Source organism: Rhea pennata, chromosome 11 (genome assembly GCF_028389875.1).
Source record: "Rhea pennata isolate bPtePen1 chromosome 11, bPtePen1.pri, whole genome shotgun sequence".
NCBI lineage: Eukaryota > Metazoa > Chordata > Aves > Rheiformes > Rheidae > Rhea > Rhea pennata.
Genome location: NC_084673.1, coordinates 13,118,938 through 13,134,713, shown reverse-complemented (window position 1 = coordinate 13,134,713; position 15,776 = coordinate 13,118,938).

Here is a 15,776-nt window from a genome sequence, read left to right as displayed (position 1 = left end):
AAGTTAATGAACACTGGGTATTATCTGAGGACCTTACACTTGAAAAATAGGCTGTGGGTAATTGTACTCAGGAATGAAAGATTTCAGATAAAGTATGTTGGAAGATTTTCTCCTTTCTTATTAATAGGGGAAGCCTGTACTTCAGTTCACATCATGTGGGTTGCTTTCCTTTAGATTGACACTAATGTAACTGAGAGCAAAATTTTGGTCAACAAATACTCTTAAATCAGACTTGGAACCTAACTAACAGTTCCTAACACAGAACCTTAGAGCCTTCTAACAGCTCCACACAGCAGCAACAGAAAGCTGTTTAGAATAGATTTCTAGTTCCTCCAGACATGTTAAAAAGTGATTCTGACTAAGGGAAATATTAATACATCCTTGGTGGATTTCAGAAAATGAATTATACAAAAGCTTAAGAAAGTTTGTGGGACTTTCTAGACTTATGCTGTGTCTGGTCTCAGCGATGCAGTTCTGTATAAAGCAATGAAGCAGACAAGATCTATCAATGATTACTCGTCAAATATTTGATTTGTTAAATATTGCAAATAAGCTGCTTGTTGAATAATAAACTAGTTCTAGAACTTACTTCAGTGCAATTCAGGGCTTCTCCTGTTCAGATATTAATGCTTAGACTTTCAAGTTTATTAAATTATTATTTTAATTTCATTGCTGTCTTCTTACAAGTTTCTATCTAATTAACAATGATTGTGCTATTTGAAAAGCTCTCAATTCTTTACCCTGTGGGGCAGCTTAGAAGTAATGCTAGCTATCTGAGCAGTCAAACAGATCAGTCATTCATTTTAATAACTCAGGTGATTAGTGCATTGAAATACAACTTATTCTAGAGTCAGAATTGCTGAAACATAATGCACTATGTTTAAAAAGCCTCTTTAGAAAATATTGGTGTTCAAAGTATTCCTGAGTTTGTCAGCTCTGATAGAAGAAACAATGAACATAACCATGGAATGTTCTTCCTGTATGAAACTATGTAAGAAAACATTTTTTTCTGCAATGAATCAAATTCCCTTTCCTTGATGAAGTGAATTATGGTGTGATCCAGCTGCTATTGAAGGTATCAAACAGAGCAGAGACTGTAACAGTGGGCAGGCCATATTCCTTCAGTGGGAATTCACAAGTGAGTGAGAGTAATGTTTCCTAAAGTACTTAAAGCGCATTTTCAAAAAAGACACTTTTAAGAGTCAAAGTCATACTAAAGTGCTTTGGGGTTCTTAATGCCCTTAATACTTTCTATATTAATAGATATATTAGCAGTACAGATATACTTTCTGTATATCTACACAGGCAGCTTAGCCTGCTCTTGAACTCTGAAGAGGGCTTTAAGATAGATCTGCCATGACCTCTATCTCTGAGCTTGAGCGCAGGCACCTCTGAGTGTTGGCGTGTTGCTCGAAGCCAGAGGAAGGGCCCTCTGCGACCTGTGGAGTATGTGTTGTCGTGCAAAGGCCTGGATTCCTGAACAGAGGCAGCTGAAGAGAGCAGATCCAGTCACAGAATCTGTGACACCAGCATGTTCACTTACTGTGTCCAATCTTTTCAATGACCCAAATTCACAATTTCACTTCCAGAGATTTTCAAGACCTCCCAGTTCCTGTTTCTCTAGAAGGAAGGGATGGCACTGGGCTTATGGCAACCCAGTCTGGAGCAGCCCTGAGCGCCTTGCAGCTACAAAAGCCTTTGCTTCACCTGACTCCCAGCACAAGTCCTCCATTTCTCATGGGTGACAGCATGGAGTACTTGCAAATAACACTCCTCGCCTTCACCTTCGGGAGATTGGGACATTCTGGTCCGTTTCTCACAGGCAGTGAGGAGGTGTTTATAAGTAGCTCAACTTTACATCAGTTTACTCCATAGTCTGCAGCAATATTGCAGACTGCAATTTTATCTAAGGGCTTTTTATTTCAAACTAGTTCTTGTGTATATAGTTTCTCACTCCTTTTTAAGAAACAAGAGACTAGGAAGACTTGCAAACCATTTAATGCAGAGCTAGAAGTGGCATGGGAAATGGGTTGTTACTGTGAGTTATCTCCTGCCATTGGGAGGGCTTAAGGCATAGGAAGATACGGTCTGAGGACATGAATCTGTGGTGATTGATCCTGCACGTCAGTGAGGAACAAACCCAATTGCTTGAAGCACAGACATAGTTTTTGATATCTCATACCTAAAAATGCAGGTTGCCTACTTCTCCTACAGTGCAGAAGTGTTAGGTTAAGGCATTAGGTAGCAGGTGCAAAACTGGAGCAGCTCTGCCTATTCCAGGAGCAGAATGTGCTTCCCCACCCAGTCACCGGCCGCCCACCTGAGTGCCTTGCGCGCGGGCTGTGTGTCGTGCACGTGCTGGCTCTGTACTCTGGCAGTGCTCCACCACATCCCCTTGTTGCCTGCCCGCTGCCCGATTCAGGCTGTGAGGAGGGCTCAGGCCACCTTCGCGTGGTGATGAGCGTATATCCAGTGTGCTTTGCACACAAGTGAAGTCACTCAGGACTTTTTCCAGACTGCTGTAGTACTACTTTGCAGGTGCTTGGACAGCCTAATTTCTACAAAAATACTTAACACTTTTAAGTAGTCATTAAGCAAACAGTAACTCAACAAAGAACTCATTACCTGCCATTTCTTAAAAGCTGATTTTGCTACCATTCAGTGCAGTCAAAACAATGATTTCAAAAGATGCAAAACTGGTCTTTGTGTATATTAATATAGGCTTCCTCTGTGCATACAAAGAGATCCCTGATGGCTTCACTGGGGCTCTGTAATTGTCTTTGATTAATGTAGATATAATGATAGGAAGCAGCAAGATTGTAACGGAGATGAGAATTTTACTTAAGAAATAGTCTTATCAGGTGCTAGCCTGCATATCTTTGTTTGCTGCTCCACTCTTCAGAAAAACAGGCTGGAGAGAATACAAGAGAGGTGTTGAAATGAAATCCAAGAAATGTAAGCTCAAAGTACTTCAGAGAGATGCGCTGAAGCACACTGTTCTTCAAACCACAGGCCGTACTCTCACTGTGCGTGGGGCTGGACGGTTCCGATTTACAAAGCGTATGAAAAAAGAGAGGATTAAAGTCCCTGTAATTTGTCACTTGAAACCTTCAAAGGAGTTCGCAAAGAAAAGTGATGTGATTTTCTAGTCAGCCAGACCCGCGTACAGGCAGGCGGTTGCGCAGCCCTGTCGAGGGAACTGTGGCTTGAACAAGGGCTGCTGGTCTGGAAGCTGAGAGCTGAAATCCTTGATCAGGTTATACCACCATATCCAGTGTTTATTTGTAAGGCAATTAAGGCAAGTTAGCATGTACCTAATTCTCATTAATTTTAATGAAATTACACACCTGGATCGGAGTTAAGTGTAGATCAGAGTCTGTTCCAAAGTTCATTGCATCAAGAGGGTTCTTTCTACTGATTTAAAGAAATTAGCTCAAGCTCAGTTCTTAAATGTTTCCTTCTGACAAAGACTAATAGTGAGTTAAAAACAGAGCACAGTGAGGATTCATTAAAATGTGTAATAAACAATTATCACCTGAGATTAATTTTATATCATTTATAATATTTATTGTCTGAGTGGAAATGTTTTCTAAATTTTTAATTTTAGCTATGAATTTTCTCAGATTTGAAAATGAAAATGTGAATGAAAATTTTATGGATTCCATGGAAAACTGTCAAATTATTTTCTATAGTTTGCTTTCTTGTTCCAGATTATGTTTGTCTACTTATTTTCTGAATTCTTTTTAGCTGCAGAAAGTTTGTAAAATGTATAAGGCCAGAAAAAGGTTCCGTCTTCCATTTTTTCATGGTAGCTCTGTTCTGCTTTGGTCTGGGAAAAGGATCTGAGAACTTAATCTTAGCTACTCTTTATACAGAATTATCCAGTAATGCCATCGCAATGAAGTAGTCCCAGGCTGAATGTTTTGGGATAGGTTTCCTTATTCTGATCTCCGGTACTTCATGTCTGACATTTCTACCTCAGGGATATACATTCTGCTTAGCATTAAATGTTGCTGAAAATTAGTTTCTTGAAAATAATATTTCTTTTAAATATACCTATTTTAATTAAAAAAGGAAACTCATTGGGGAAATACACCAGAATGATTAAATGTTGGGTAGTGATTTTTCATATGATAGAGATGTCACATTATCTGGAAGAAATCCAAAGCTGACTATTTTCTAAGCAAAAACCATAAAATTCAGCTGTTAGGGTCTATAATGCTTTGGGGGAATATTGATTCATATCCTGGGATACAATCATAGTACTGATTTTGGTAAATCCAAAACGTGTCTGCATTCTAACACATATTCAGTAAGTCTCTAGACTTGAGATAGTCTTCCTACAGGATTTTCCAGAAAAAAAAAACAAGTAAACAAACAAACAAACAAAAACACAAAGTGAAAATCGAGATACTGCCTCAAATAGGCCAAAACGTGTATTAACCAGAAAAATAATGCAAGTGAGGTAATTACTTCCAAAAATTCTGGCTGAGCATTTTGATTCCATTTGACTTCACCGGTTGATGATCTGGATCCTAAATTGTACTTTTTAATGCCTAATTGCATTTGGGTGCAGATAGAAAAATGTTATTAAATGCCAGTAAGCAGCATCCAAAAATTTAGATACCAAGCTGAAACCTGAAAGACAGCTTCACACCCACTGGCCTTAGCTGAAACTTGGACCGTTATATGCATGTATTCACATTGACCTGCCAACTATACATCTCAGTTTTAAAGTGTCAAATACAAACACAGATACAAATAAAGGCCTTGCACCAAAATTATAGATCGATTTTTTTCTTTCACTTTTCAGCCTGTAATAGATTTCATTGTGTACTTGTCAAAGCTAACAAGCTACAACTTGAGAAAAACAGTTCTTGAATAGCATTTCATGGTGTTAGTTAACGGGTTTTGGTAGTTACAGTGTAGTTACAGTGTGAGTTAATGCTGATTTACAGAGAGAATATACATTTATTTTCAGAATAGTCATTATAGTGTGGAACTTTTGACTAAAAATTGACTAAGTGTTAAAACCCCTCATTTTAAGCAAAACTGAATTTGGTTTAATTGGCTTCAGTGTAAGAAGCATTAGGCCTTGACCTTGTCCAAAAATTACTTCAAGGACCTAAATGAAAGCCATAGGGTTTCTGTAAGGAATGCTCACAGTGGAAATTGTAATAGAACGATGTCAGTTGCAACCCTAATGAAAGCTTCTTTCAATAAATACATAATGTCAGTGATCTTGGAGACAGAGGAAACAGCACAAGATAGAGTAAGTAAAAGCATGAGTTTCAGAACAAACTGAAAGGGGAAAAAATGAGATCTCCTAGGTCTTGGCCTCTGTAAACAACAGGAAGGCATCACAGTTAGGCTGATCTCAAGGCAAAGAAGACATGTAAAGTAAATCTACAGCCTTCTTTTTTTTTTTTTTTTTTTGGGGGGGGGGCCTTCTAAAGCATGGAAGATAATGGAAAGTAATCCTCTTTCTTTTTTGTTCAAAAAATGACTTTAAGTAGAGTGGGATTTTTTTTTTCTCTCACTTTATAGGATCTATTTTAAATGACCTATTTAAATGTTCTGCAATTATGGTGCTTTTGTGTACTTTCCATGCAGAGTGAACAGACAGGGAATCACTTGAAGTTATAGTATTTTAACCAACCAAAGAATAATCTTCCTTTCTTTCTCTCTGAATTCTTCATACAAAGTGTCTTAAATAGATAAGACGGGTTCATTACAGTTGTCGTAATTGTCAGCTTCTGTCAGTCCCATTAGTGGATAAAGGTCTGTAGGAATATTACTCATGCACTCCTAACTAACCTCCCAAGGTCTGTACAAGCTTCCTAAAGCTACCTCCTCTGATGCTCTTTTCAGTCACTCATATCTGTTCTTCTGTTGTTTAATGTGCTTCCTGCTAGGGTCCCCTTGCTATGATATGTCAGTTTTTCTTCTTCCTCTTTAGCTATGCTTCTTGCTTATTTTATTAATAGGCCAATGGATTTTATAACTTATTTCATGAAGTAATTTCCCCTTATATTCAGCATATGCAGATTTCAGATTTGCCTGGTAAATAATTAAGTAATGGCTTTGTATCTTGGAGAAGACCTGGAATGTAGTATGTTAGAACAGGTCATACAGCTTGAGCTTAAGCAGAGACAGTGTTTTTGATTTCTTTGATTATAATGAATATGTCTACAAACATATCCTTCTCTTGTCAAAAGAGGATTCAAATAAGGCTGATATTCTTCCTTACACTGTAATATTTTTAGCTTTCAGGCATCAGGTAAGACTTTACACATAGATATGCCTTTGGTTCATTCAGGATTTGGTAAATATGTGCAAATGCTTCCGAAAATGAGATTCCATGGACATGAGGGAAGAAAAGATATCTTTCATTTTTAATTGTTAAAAGGCCTTAGAAAATCCAGACCTTCATCTAGCGGAACAAAGAAACTCTGCAGAAGTTTACTTTTTGCCTTTACTTTTCCATAAAAACTGTGATTAAAATTGAGTTCCTCTGGATTTGTGTGAATGTGAAGTTAGAAGAGGTGCTGTAAACTGATTCAGCCCATGCTGTCACTGTGTATTCAGTCCTGTTCATTCTCCCCTCACATCTGTTACCAACTCTCTCCCGCATTGGGCACTCCCCCCACTTACCTTACACCAGCTTTGATACCTGCTGGAGGCCTTTATCAGCCAATCCAGTTCACTAATCTGACAGAAATTTAACCTAACCAAGAGGAGAAAAAAAGCACTTATTTTTGTCAGGTTGCTGACTTGGTTCAAGGACAGTCTGATAAGTGCCAGATGTAGCACAAGGTAAGAACATGACAAGACCTTTTGGCTGGAAGAGGGACATGAACAAGGGAACAGGAAGGACAAACACTGAGTCTTTCTGTCTTTCATGAACCTGCCCCATAAATGTAAATGTGAGTAGAACTTGGCTCTTATCTACCTACCTACCTATTTCTCTGTGATTGTTTTCTAAGCACCTGTCTCAGTTTTATCTATAGGTAAGAGGTATGTCCTAAGGAGGGGACATTCTCTGGAATGCTCTGAGCGCAAGAGTTGCTCTACATTGTCAAGGTTCTTTCTTTTGATATAGTTTGTTAACTGTAGGAAGTTAAAAAATATATATATTTGAAAGATGTCCCTGCCCCAATTAATGATTTTATCCACCTCAAAAGCTAACTTTAGATATTTTTAAAGATTATATTTTGTGCTTTTCCATCTTCCTTTTGGTGGTTCTGCTCCACCTTCCGAGTTCATCCATGCAGTGGAGAATGAAGCACAGCTGCCTCTACATTTTGCTGTGCTTAAGTGTTTACTAAGAAGATGACGGAGATTTCATTTTCCCTACTTTTGCAACAGCCTGGATTGATTGCTCAGACTTTGGGACAAGTTTGTGAGGCAGCCAGTTAATGAGAGGACATTCTCCTAGCACCCAGACAGGGCTGAAATTCTGAAGAGGATGAAGTGTCCCTCTAGAAGAAAATCTCTTGCCTGACCACTTTGATTTGTTGTCAAAATGTTTGTTGTTAAAAACAAACATTTCTTCCTGGTTACTGGCTCAGCATCACTTCCCTGAAGTCAGTTTATATCTGATAAGTACTGGCCCATAAGCATTAAGTTAAAAAATGTCACTACTCAGTCAAGTAGCTGCAGTTTCTGCTTTCTTACAGGACAGAGCCATGTTCTTACCTTTCTTTAAAATAGTCTAGAGGGAAACTAGTATGGTGAGTGGCCCTGCTTTTTAAAAAACAATAATAAAAAAGTCTGTCAAGCTCATGAGCCTTTTGAGGCCTTAATTGAAATTAATAGAAAATGTGAAAGTAGAGGAAATTAGGGCAGCTGCAGAAGAAACCCCAGAAGCAAAAAGAGATTAAAGTAGTGCAATAAGCAAACCCATATAAGGTCTTAATTCTGCTTCAAACATCTTCCCTCTAGTATAGCTTGTTCCCTAAATCAAGCAACAAGTCTGAAGCACACAGTTCCCCTTGTAGATGTCTATTCAATCTGTCACCCTGGTTTTCCCACTGAGGAGCAGCAGTGTTGCAGGAGCTGGGGAGTGACTCTCCCAGGGTGCTGGGAGACAGAACAGCTGGCAAATTGCTCCTCACTGATTCCCTTTTCAGAAATGTCACAGCTTGAAGCTCTTCATCCAAGAGCCAGAACCAGCTTAAATGTTAACAAAAGTAAGGTTTTTGTTTTTCACTTGCAAGATTGGATGGCCATCAGTTTATATTTTTTTATGCTATAGTTTTATTCTTGAACTTTATAAGAAATAAAATAAGAGACTTTTCTGCTTGCAGGTAGTTTAATGAGGGGGATAAAACATCCACCTTTTCTAATGTCAGAAGTCCCATTTAAGTCTGTAGAATGCCAGAAGGTGATACGGAATAGTCTCATGTGTGAGTGAAACTCTGGGGGAGGGAGACCTTAAATTAGAATATATTAAATATATTATTCATGTTCTGTGAATGTCAAGTGACCTCAACCCACCCAAGTCTGACTGGAAGCCTTACAGGCAAGGCATTCTTATTGTAAAAGAAGGCCTGCTCTGCTGCAGAAGACAAGATAGTTTATTCAAAGCAAACAAAGACACAACCCTTGTCACATAGTACAAGACATTTTTCCCCTTCTTAGAGTACCTTTTTCCATTATACCCTCCATCATTTCCAACCTCAGTCAGATTTTTTTTAAACTTGGTATTTCTGTGCCATACATGTTTGTAGCTATTTTATAGAGTTTGTAGTCCATTTACTCAGGGACGGATGAAGTATGATTTGGTGATTCAGTATATTCAATAATGTCAGGATTTCCTAGCATGGGGTCCTTATTGTAAATATATTTATTTTCTTGAGAAGTTAGTTTACTAAGCAGTTTCCACAGGAGAGCTGGGCACAGAAACTTTCTTCCAGGTTTTGCATTTCACCTGATATCATACAGCCTTGTGGAACAATGTCCCAGATAAGTTCTACATATGACTACATAGTTTGTCTTCTGATACCACACCTCTCTCAGGGGACGGGGGGATAGGCCAAGCTTGATTTCAGCCTCTGACAGTGAGCTGGAGGGTAAACAATATCTGGGTAACTGAACACGGAGAAGGAAAATAAGTAAACGTGCACTGATGGCACTGCACTAGTATCTTGCAATTTAGCAAAATTAAATGCCTACCCACTGTGCCCTGACAGTAAAATCCAGCAAGAATAGTGTTATGAAGCTGGACATCCCTCCAGGCTGAGTTTGCAGAGAGAATTAGTCAGAAAACCTTCTACCAGCAGCATGTCCACTTTATCAAATGTTTAAGACAACAACCCATTGCAAATGAGTGGAAATGAATGGAATGAAAAATGCCTGCCAGTTCCTGTTCAAGGGATGCAGGCACGGCAGTTTTTCTCAGAAGATGCTTTCTTGGAGCAGGTGATAGGTTACTTGTTGCAGATTGAAGAGGGCTTCTGGATAAAATGGAGTAAGATTGGTGGAAATAATATGGAACCATGCAGAGACATATATTTGACAGCATTTCTTCCACTTTATTTAGCACAGTACTCTTTCACAGTGGTTCTGTCTTCAGTGTATTACAAACTCACACTGCTTCCTATCACACTGTACCTTTAAAAGCATGCACATGCAGAGACTCACTCTAGTACATGCAGATTGTCAAGGATGCTCTCCTTCCCCCTCTTCTGACAGACAGTCTGGCTAACTACATAGAGGAAGGGCACAATGGTAGAGTTGCTGACTTTTTTTTTTCTCCTCAAAAGGTTATGTCCTGTCAGTTGAAGCCCTATTACAAGACAGTGCTATACAGTCATTGCTGCATTTTGCTGTTTTGGTTGGTTGTTGTTTGCTGAATATGGCACTTGTTACAGATTTATCTGGGAGTAGAAGGATGTTGTAGACTTGTTAAACATAAATTGTTTAACCATAGAAAATTATGAAGCAGAGAGAGCCCATGTCAACCTATGCTTGCCTTTTCAGAGATTGCCACCCAACTTCTCTTATGTTCAGAGGCCCTGTGCAAAGGCCTGCAGCACTGACGTTTGTTTCTTTGGGGAAAAGGAAGGCTACGTGCACGTGGTGCTAACGTAATACTTATGAAGTAGAGCTTGATCTGCAGAGATTCCTGTTAATTTCTGGAGACTTTTTGTACGAACTTCTACTGCTGCTATTTCGAAACAGAACAATCCCAATACCTCCGTGTGCACACTGCTCTCTGCCAGGTATCATCGTGGCAGCGAGAGACACGGGCTTGCTCACAGCTAGCACTGGGATATATGTCAGCACAGGAACAAGGAACGTGTGCTCCTCCGCTAGTCATGGTAATTGCAATCTCTTGCCTTCTGATTTCAAGGGCCAGGCGTGTGAGCCTTCAGTATCTCTGGTGAGTTCGAACAAGCGAGTGCTTACCCCATTTTGGGGATGACTGGAAAGTGGAAAGAAAAGAGAGAGCTGAGAAGTGCGACTCAGTGCCTGCAGAAAAAGGGGCCTCTGCCTCTGTGCCCAGTGCCCGGGGTAGCGTGAACGTAGGCTGCTACCAGTTGTATGAAAAACGAAAGCTCTGTACCTGTAGCTGAGTTCAGACAGTCTTACCGGAGCACACCCGAGGCGAATGCGTCTGGAAATGCACTTGGAAATCCCCAAGAACAAGTAGGATGTTTAGCTCATACTTCTCCTCAGGTCATTTCTCCCTCAGAAACTTACCCTGGACTTGGGGGGTGGGGGAGAAGAAAAAAAGAGATGCACAGAACTCCCCTGAACTTTAGCTGAAGCCATGTGTGTGAGTGTGTGTGTGTGTGTGCGTGTCAAACCGCTTGAGGAAAATGCTCACCAAGGCTTCTTGCTGCGAGTGGGAGCCTCTGCGTTTTGGTGATTCTGTGGCAGGAATACTTTTCTCCAGACAGACTTTGAAAGCACAGCTTTAGTCTCACAAGTAAATTTGGAGCGGTAGATGACCAGGCATGTCTGTATGTTTAGAAGAAACATTGCTTAGGAGCTGTGAAAGATTTGAAAGGAAATAAAATATAAATAGTTTTATGTGTAACTCTGGAGTAGATTGCATAGTGAATTCTAGTAGCCAAGAACAAAGAATTACCTTGCTATCCCACGAGCTTCTATTTAAGTGCATCTACGGATAAGCTAATTGTCCTAATACTGAATGCCACCCTGCGTGCGTCTCCTCTGGTGGAGAGTAGCATGGCTCTCACGTCTGTCATTTCTTCAGATATTTCTCTTTGCATTTTGTTGCTAACCTATTTGTCTGTTAGTTTTTGTTCTCCTTTTGCTAAACTGAAGGGAAAACACATGCTCATGTGGCAAACAGATAGAAAAAGAACTCATCAGGAGGGATGAGTGACGTTACGTCACAGCGAGATGGTTAAGAAAAGGTTAGGGATGACAATAGTGGACATGGTGTGTAGCCTGGACAATCTTGTAGAATTCAGGGATAATCTAAGCTGCCCTTTCTGTCTCTGCTATCTTCCAGTCACTATCTACCATCAGTCTGCACAGAGAATTTCTACTGATGATGATGGAAATTCGACCCAGATCTCAGAGGGGAAGTACAGCCCAGAGAGGCTAGGATGGACTGCCTTCAATTTGCATTAAAGCAAATTACTTTTTCAGTATGTTGTTGTCTTGGGTCTCAGTCTTGACTTTGAGCTTGTGCTTAGGTTTTAATTGCCAAAATTATCTTTGGTTTGTTGTATTTTTCAGGCTGAACGCCAATGTATAAGCCTAACTCTCAGTGGATTTGATAGGTTGCAGATTAGGGCAACCAGCTTGGAAACCACTTAAATAAGATTTACAGGACAAGTTATTTTTGTAATTGCAAATTAGAAATAAATGCAGCATATTAAAACCCTAGCAATGAAATTGTATAACATAACTAAATTTCATTCTAAGATAAGTTCTGCAACATCATATACTTATGTCATTGTCAATAGCCACTTATAATAGAAGCATTAAAAATTATTTAGTTATGGTGAAATGCAGTTCTCTTAGACACTTACTCATTTCATGCTTTACTTGCTTGAAATGTGCTCCTTTGTAATGTTTGTTGTTTGATTTTTGGTTCAGTCTGTAAGCAGTTGATTGAATGGTGGTGGGAGTAGTGATCTGTCTTTGATATTGTCTAAATGCCGTTTCACCTATTAAATAAGCAAGGAATTAGTTTAACATTCAGCTTAATGTAGCTGTTGAAACAAAGCCGGCACCTTAATCCTTACACCTGCATTTCAATACTTGCTGTTAAAATAGGCTTATAAGCCAGATATTTTCCTAAATGAATTTTATTATAGACCTTTGCTTTCTATTCCATAAGTTTATTTGAAGAAAGAGTTTGAGAAATTCAGCTTAAAATATATGCAAATGCTTGTAAAGTGGGCCTTTTATATACATGTATTCCCTTTTATGAGAACAGTACTTTGTTAGTGGTTCAATAATTAAGGGAGTTTACATTTTAAAGATTTCAGTTTTTAATTGGTTGAATATTAAGCAAGATCATTTTCAGATCTGTTGTGATATGCAAATTATTGATGTCTCAGCTTGTTTTCAGGTATCAGTCTATCCGCATAATGCAAAATAACATTCTGCAATTATTTCAATTAGATGCAGTCAGCCTTCAGAGCAATCTGTTTCATTTCTGTAAATGAAGAAAGCAGTTGCTGTTTTCCCTTCCCGCATATTTACTGCCCAGAACTACCACTCACAACTGGTGCGTGTGCAATGTATAAATAGCTTTCTAACTGAATTACATTAACATTCATAGTATAGGACAAACAGTTGAACTCCCCTTGCAAGATTTCCTTTGGTTAACCAACTCTTCTGCCTTGGAAAGAGATGTCACCTTGTTTGGGGTTGTTCATTATCATTCCAAATTACATTATGAAATGTAGAGTAAGTAGGAGTTCTTAATTAGCAGAATCTGTTTTGCACAAGTGCATAACATCAGAGGATTTTTTTTCATCAGACTGCAGCTGTTACCTAAGCAGAGGAGGAATTTCACCTCACCAGAAAGCAGGAGATGCACGGATAGCCCTGTTGTTTTACGAACGGGTCGGGTATGTCTCCTCGCAGCGATTTTGTTCCATAATTGCAATTCGCCTTAAATGCAGCAAATGTTCCCATCCTGCCCACTCAGTTTCCACCTCTACTTTCTTTTTTTTTTTTTTTTTTGGGGGGGGGGGGAGCCCCTTCCGCGCCCCCGCCCCCGCTCTTCCACGCGGCGGTGCTCGGCGGCGGCAGCCCGGCGCGGGGCGGCAGCGGCACCGTCCCACCCGCGCTCGGCGCCGCGCTCGGAGCCGCGCGGCCCATGGCCCCGCCGCCCCCGCCGCCCCGGGGGGCGCCCGCCGCCGCCCGCGCCGGCCTGAGCCCCGCCGGGCGCAGCGGGGCGTCTCCGCGGGGAAGGTAACGGCGTCCCGGCGGGGGCCGGGTCCGCGCTTGCGGTGCGCTCGGGCCGCTCCCCGCCTCGCCTCTCCCCCAAGCAGCGCCCGAGCGCTGGGGGTGCGCGCGTGTGCGCGCGTGTGCGCGCGGCGAAGGGGAGGGGGCTCCCTGCGTGCAGGGGGTGGGCGCGAGCAGTGCGAGGGGAGCGGGCGCCCGTGCGCAGAGGGCTCCTCTCCCCGCGTGTGCGCGGGGCGCCTCGGCGGCGGGGCGGGCGCTGCGTGCGGCGCAGCCCGCCGGGCACCCGCAGCGCCGCGCCTCGCTCCCGCCGGCCGGCCGGCCTGCCTGCCTCCGCGTGTGCGCCCAGCTGCGCGGAGCGGGGCCGCGGGCTCCCCGGCCGCCGAGGAAGGGAAGGAGCCGGGCTCGCCGCCGCCGGGAGCATCGCCGGGGGCGGCCGCCCCGCCGGGCGTGTGAGTGCGGGCGGGGAGGGCGGCGGGGGCGGGGGCTGCCTTTACGTTGGCGGTTCATTTTTTTATTGTTATTATTCCAAAGGTTTTGTTATTACTATAATTATTATTGCTGCTATTTTTAAGAGGTTGCCGGGGGGAGAGGGGGGTGCAAAACCGAGCAGGCGACAGCGGCTTCCTCCCGGAGCCTCTTCCCGGCGCTCGGCTCTCCCCGGCTCCGCGGAGCAGCGGCGCGGAGCTCGGGCAGCGGAGCCGGCGGCGTCCCTGGCGGCGGATGCGCCGGCGGAGGCGTGGGAGGGACGGGGGCAGGATCCGTGCCGCGGCGGGGCTGTGCGGGCGCTGCGGGCTGGACTTTGCGAAGGTGCTGAGCGGCGGGTGGGGGGGCGGGTGCGCAAAGGGGAGCGGGGCTGCATCGCCGCGCTGTGCCCCCTTCCCACGCGGCGTGTGTGCGCGTCGCGTCGCGTCGCGTGTGTGCGCGCCAGTGTCCCTCCTCCCTTCCCCCGCCTGGAGCCAGGGGGCGACGGGGCGCCCGCGGCAGCGGGGAGCCCGCACCAGCCGAGCCGGCTCCGGCCATCGTGTTGCGGCAAAAAATTGCGGTAGTGTCTGCGCTCCTGGCCGGGCTCGCCGACCCGCCGCGCAGCGCTGCGCAGCGCGCCGGGGTCCCGCGGCGGCCGCGCTGCGCGCCCGCTCGGCGGAGCGCGGGGCCCCGCGGAGCGAGGCGGGAGCCGGCGGCCGATGGAGCAACGGGGGCGGCCGCAGCGGGGCATCGGGCTGCCCCCGGGCAGCGGAGCCGCAGCGGCCGCTCTGCTCCCCGCGCTGCCCGCTGCCTCCCCGACCCCTTCCGCCACCCTTCCCCTCTTCCCGGCGCCCCCCTCCCCTCTCGTCCTGCTGCCCTCCCGTTCTTCCTGCCTCGCCCTCCCTCCCGGGTCCCCCGGCTCGTCCTCCCCTCCTTGCGGCTCCCTCCGGTCCGACTCTCCTCCCTCCATCTGGCTCCTGCTTCCTCCACTTCTCTCGCGGCTCCCTCCTTCCAACTCGGTCGCTTCCCACAGTGTGAAAGGAAAGTGGCAAGTTGGGAAGCAGAGGAATGGGGAAGGTGGGGGGAAGCAATTGATTGTTGACTGGTTGGTTAGGAAAAAAAACAGCGTGTAACTCAGAGGAAATGCTGTGGCTTCAGTTCTTCAGCCTGAAAAATGGCAGTTCAGCTGGCCTGGCTGTATGCGAAGGGTTCTTGAAAGCCACCTCTGTATTAGTGCAGGGATAAGAGCAAATTACATAAGCTTTTTTTTTTTTTAAAAAAAAAAAACAAAACAAAAAAAAAAGTTGTTGTTCTCAGGTTTCAGTAGTGTCAGGCTGGTGAATTGTGACTTTGTTTCGCCGTGAGACTCAGGGTGGTGGTATTATTCCTGGGAATGGGATTGTGTGCTTGTGCATGCTTCTTCCACATCTGTGTGCCCCCATTGGTTGCCTAGAGCTGATCTTCCCATTTTATGGATAGTTCGTTGTATTTCTGTGATCGATTTACCACCTATTTACTTAAGCTAGGTAAAATTAGCAACAGAAACAATGTGCGTGCATGCCCGTGTATCCCTTGAGTGAATCTCAGTATTGATGTAGTGGTATCTGTATGCGTCGATGTTATAGATATATATATGCATTGAGTGTGGACACTGATTTTTTTGCCAGCAGCTTCATCCTTTCTGTACTGTGCTATCCAGCTCAGATTTTTGGGCATACATAACTTCAGCTTTTTTGTTTAGCATTCCTGAAATGCACCGCAACATGCGAGCATTGCAGGACTGAGAAGAGTAAATGTGCATAAAATTGGAATCTCCTTTGGTTGTTTTACTTTGCTAGTTACGCATGTTTGGCGTGCAAGAAAGAAATATATTTGATAGACCTTACAAAGTTATTTGTATTTGTCTATAG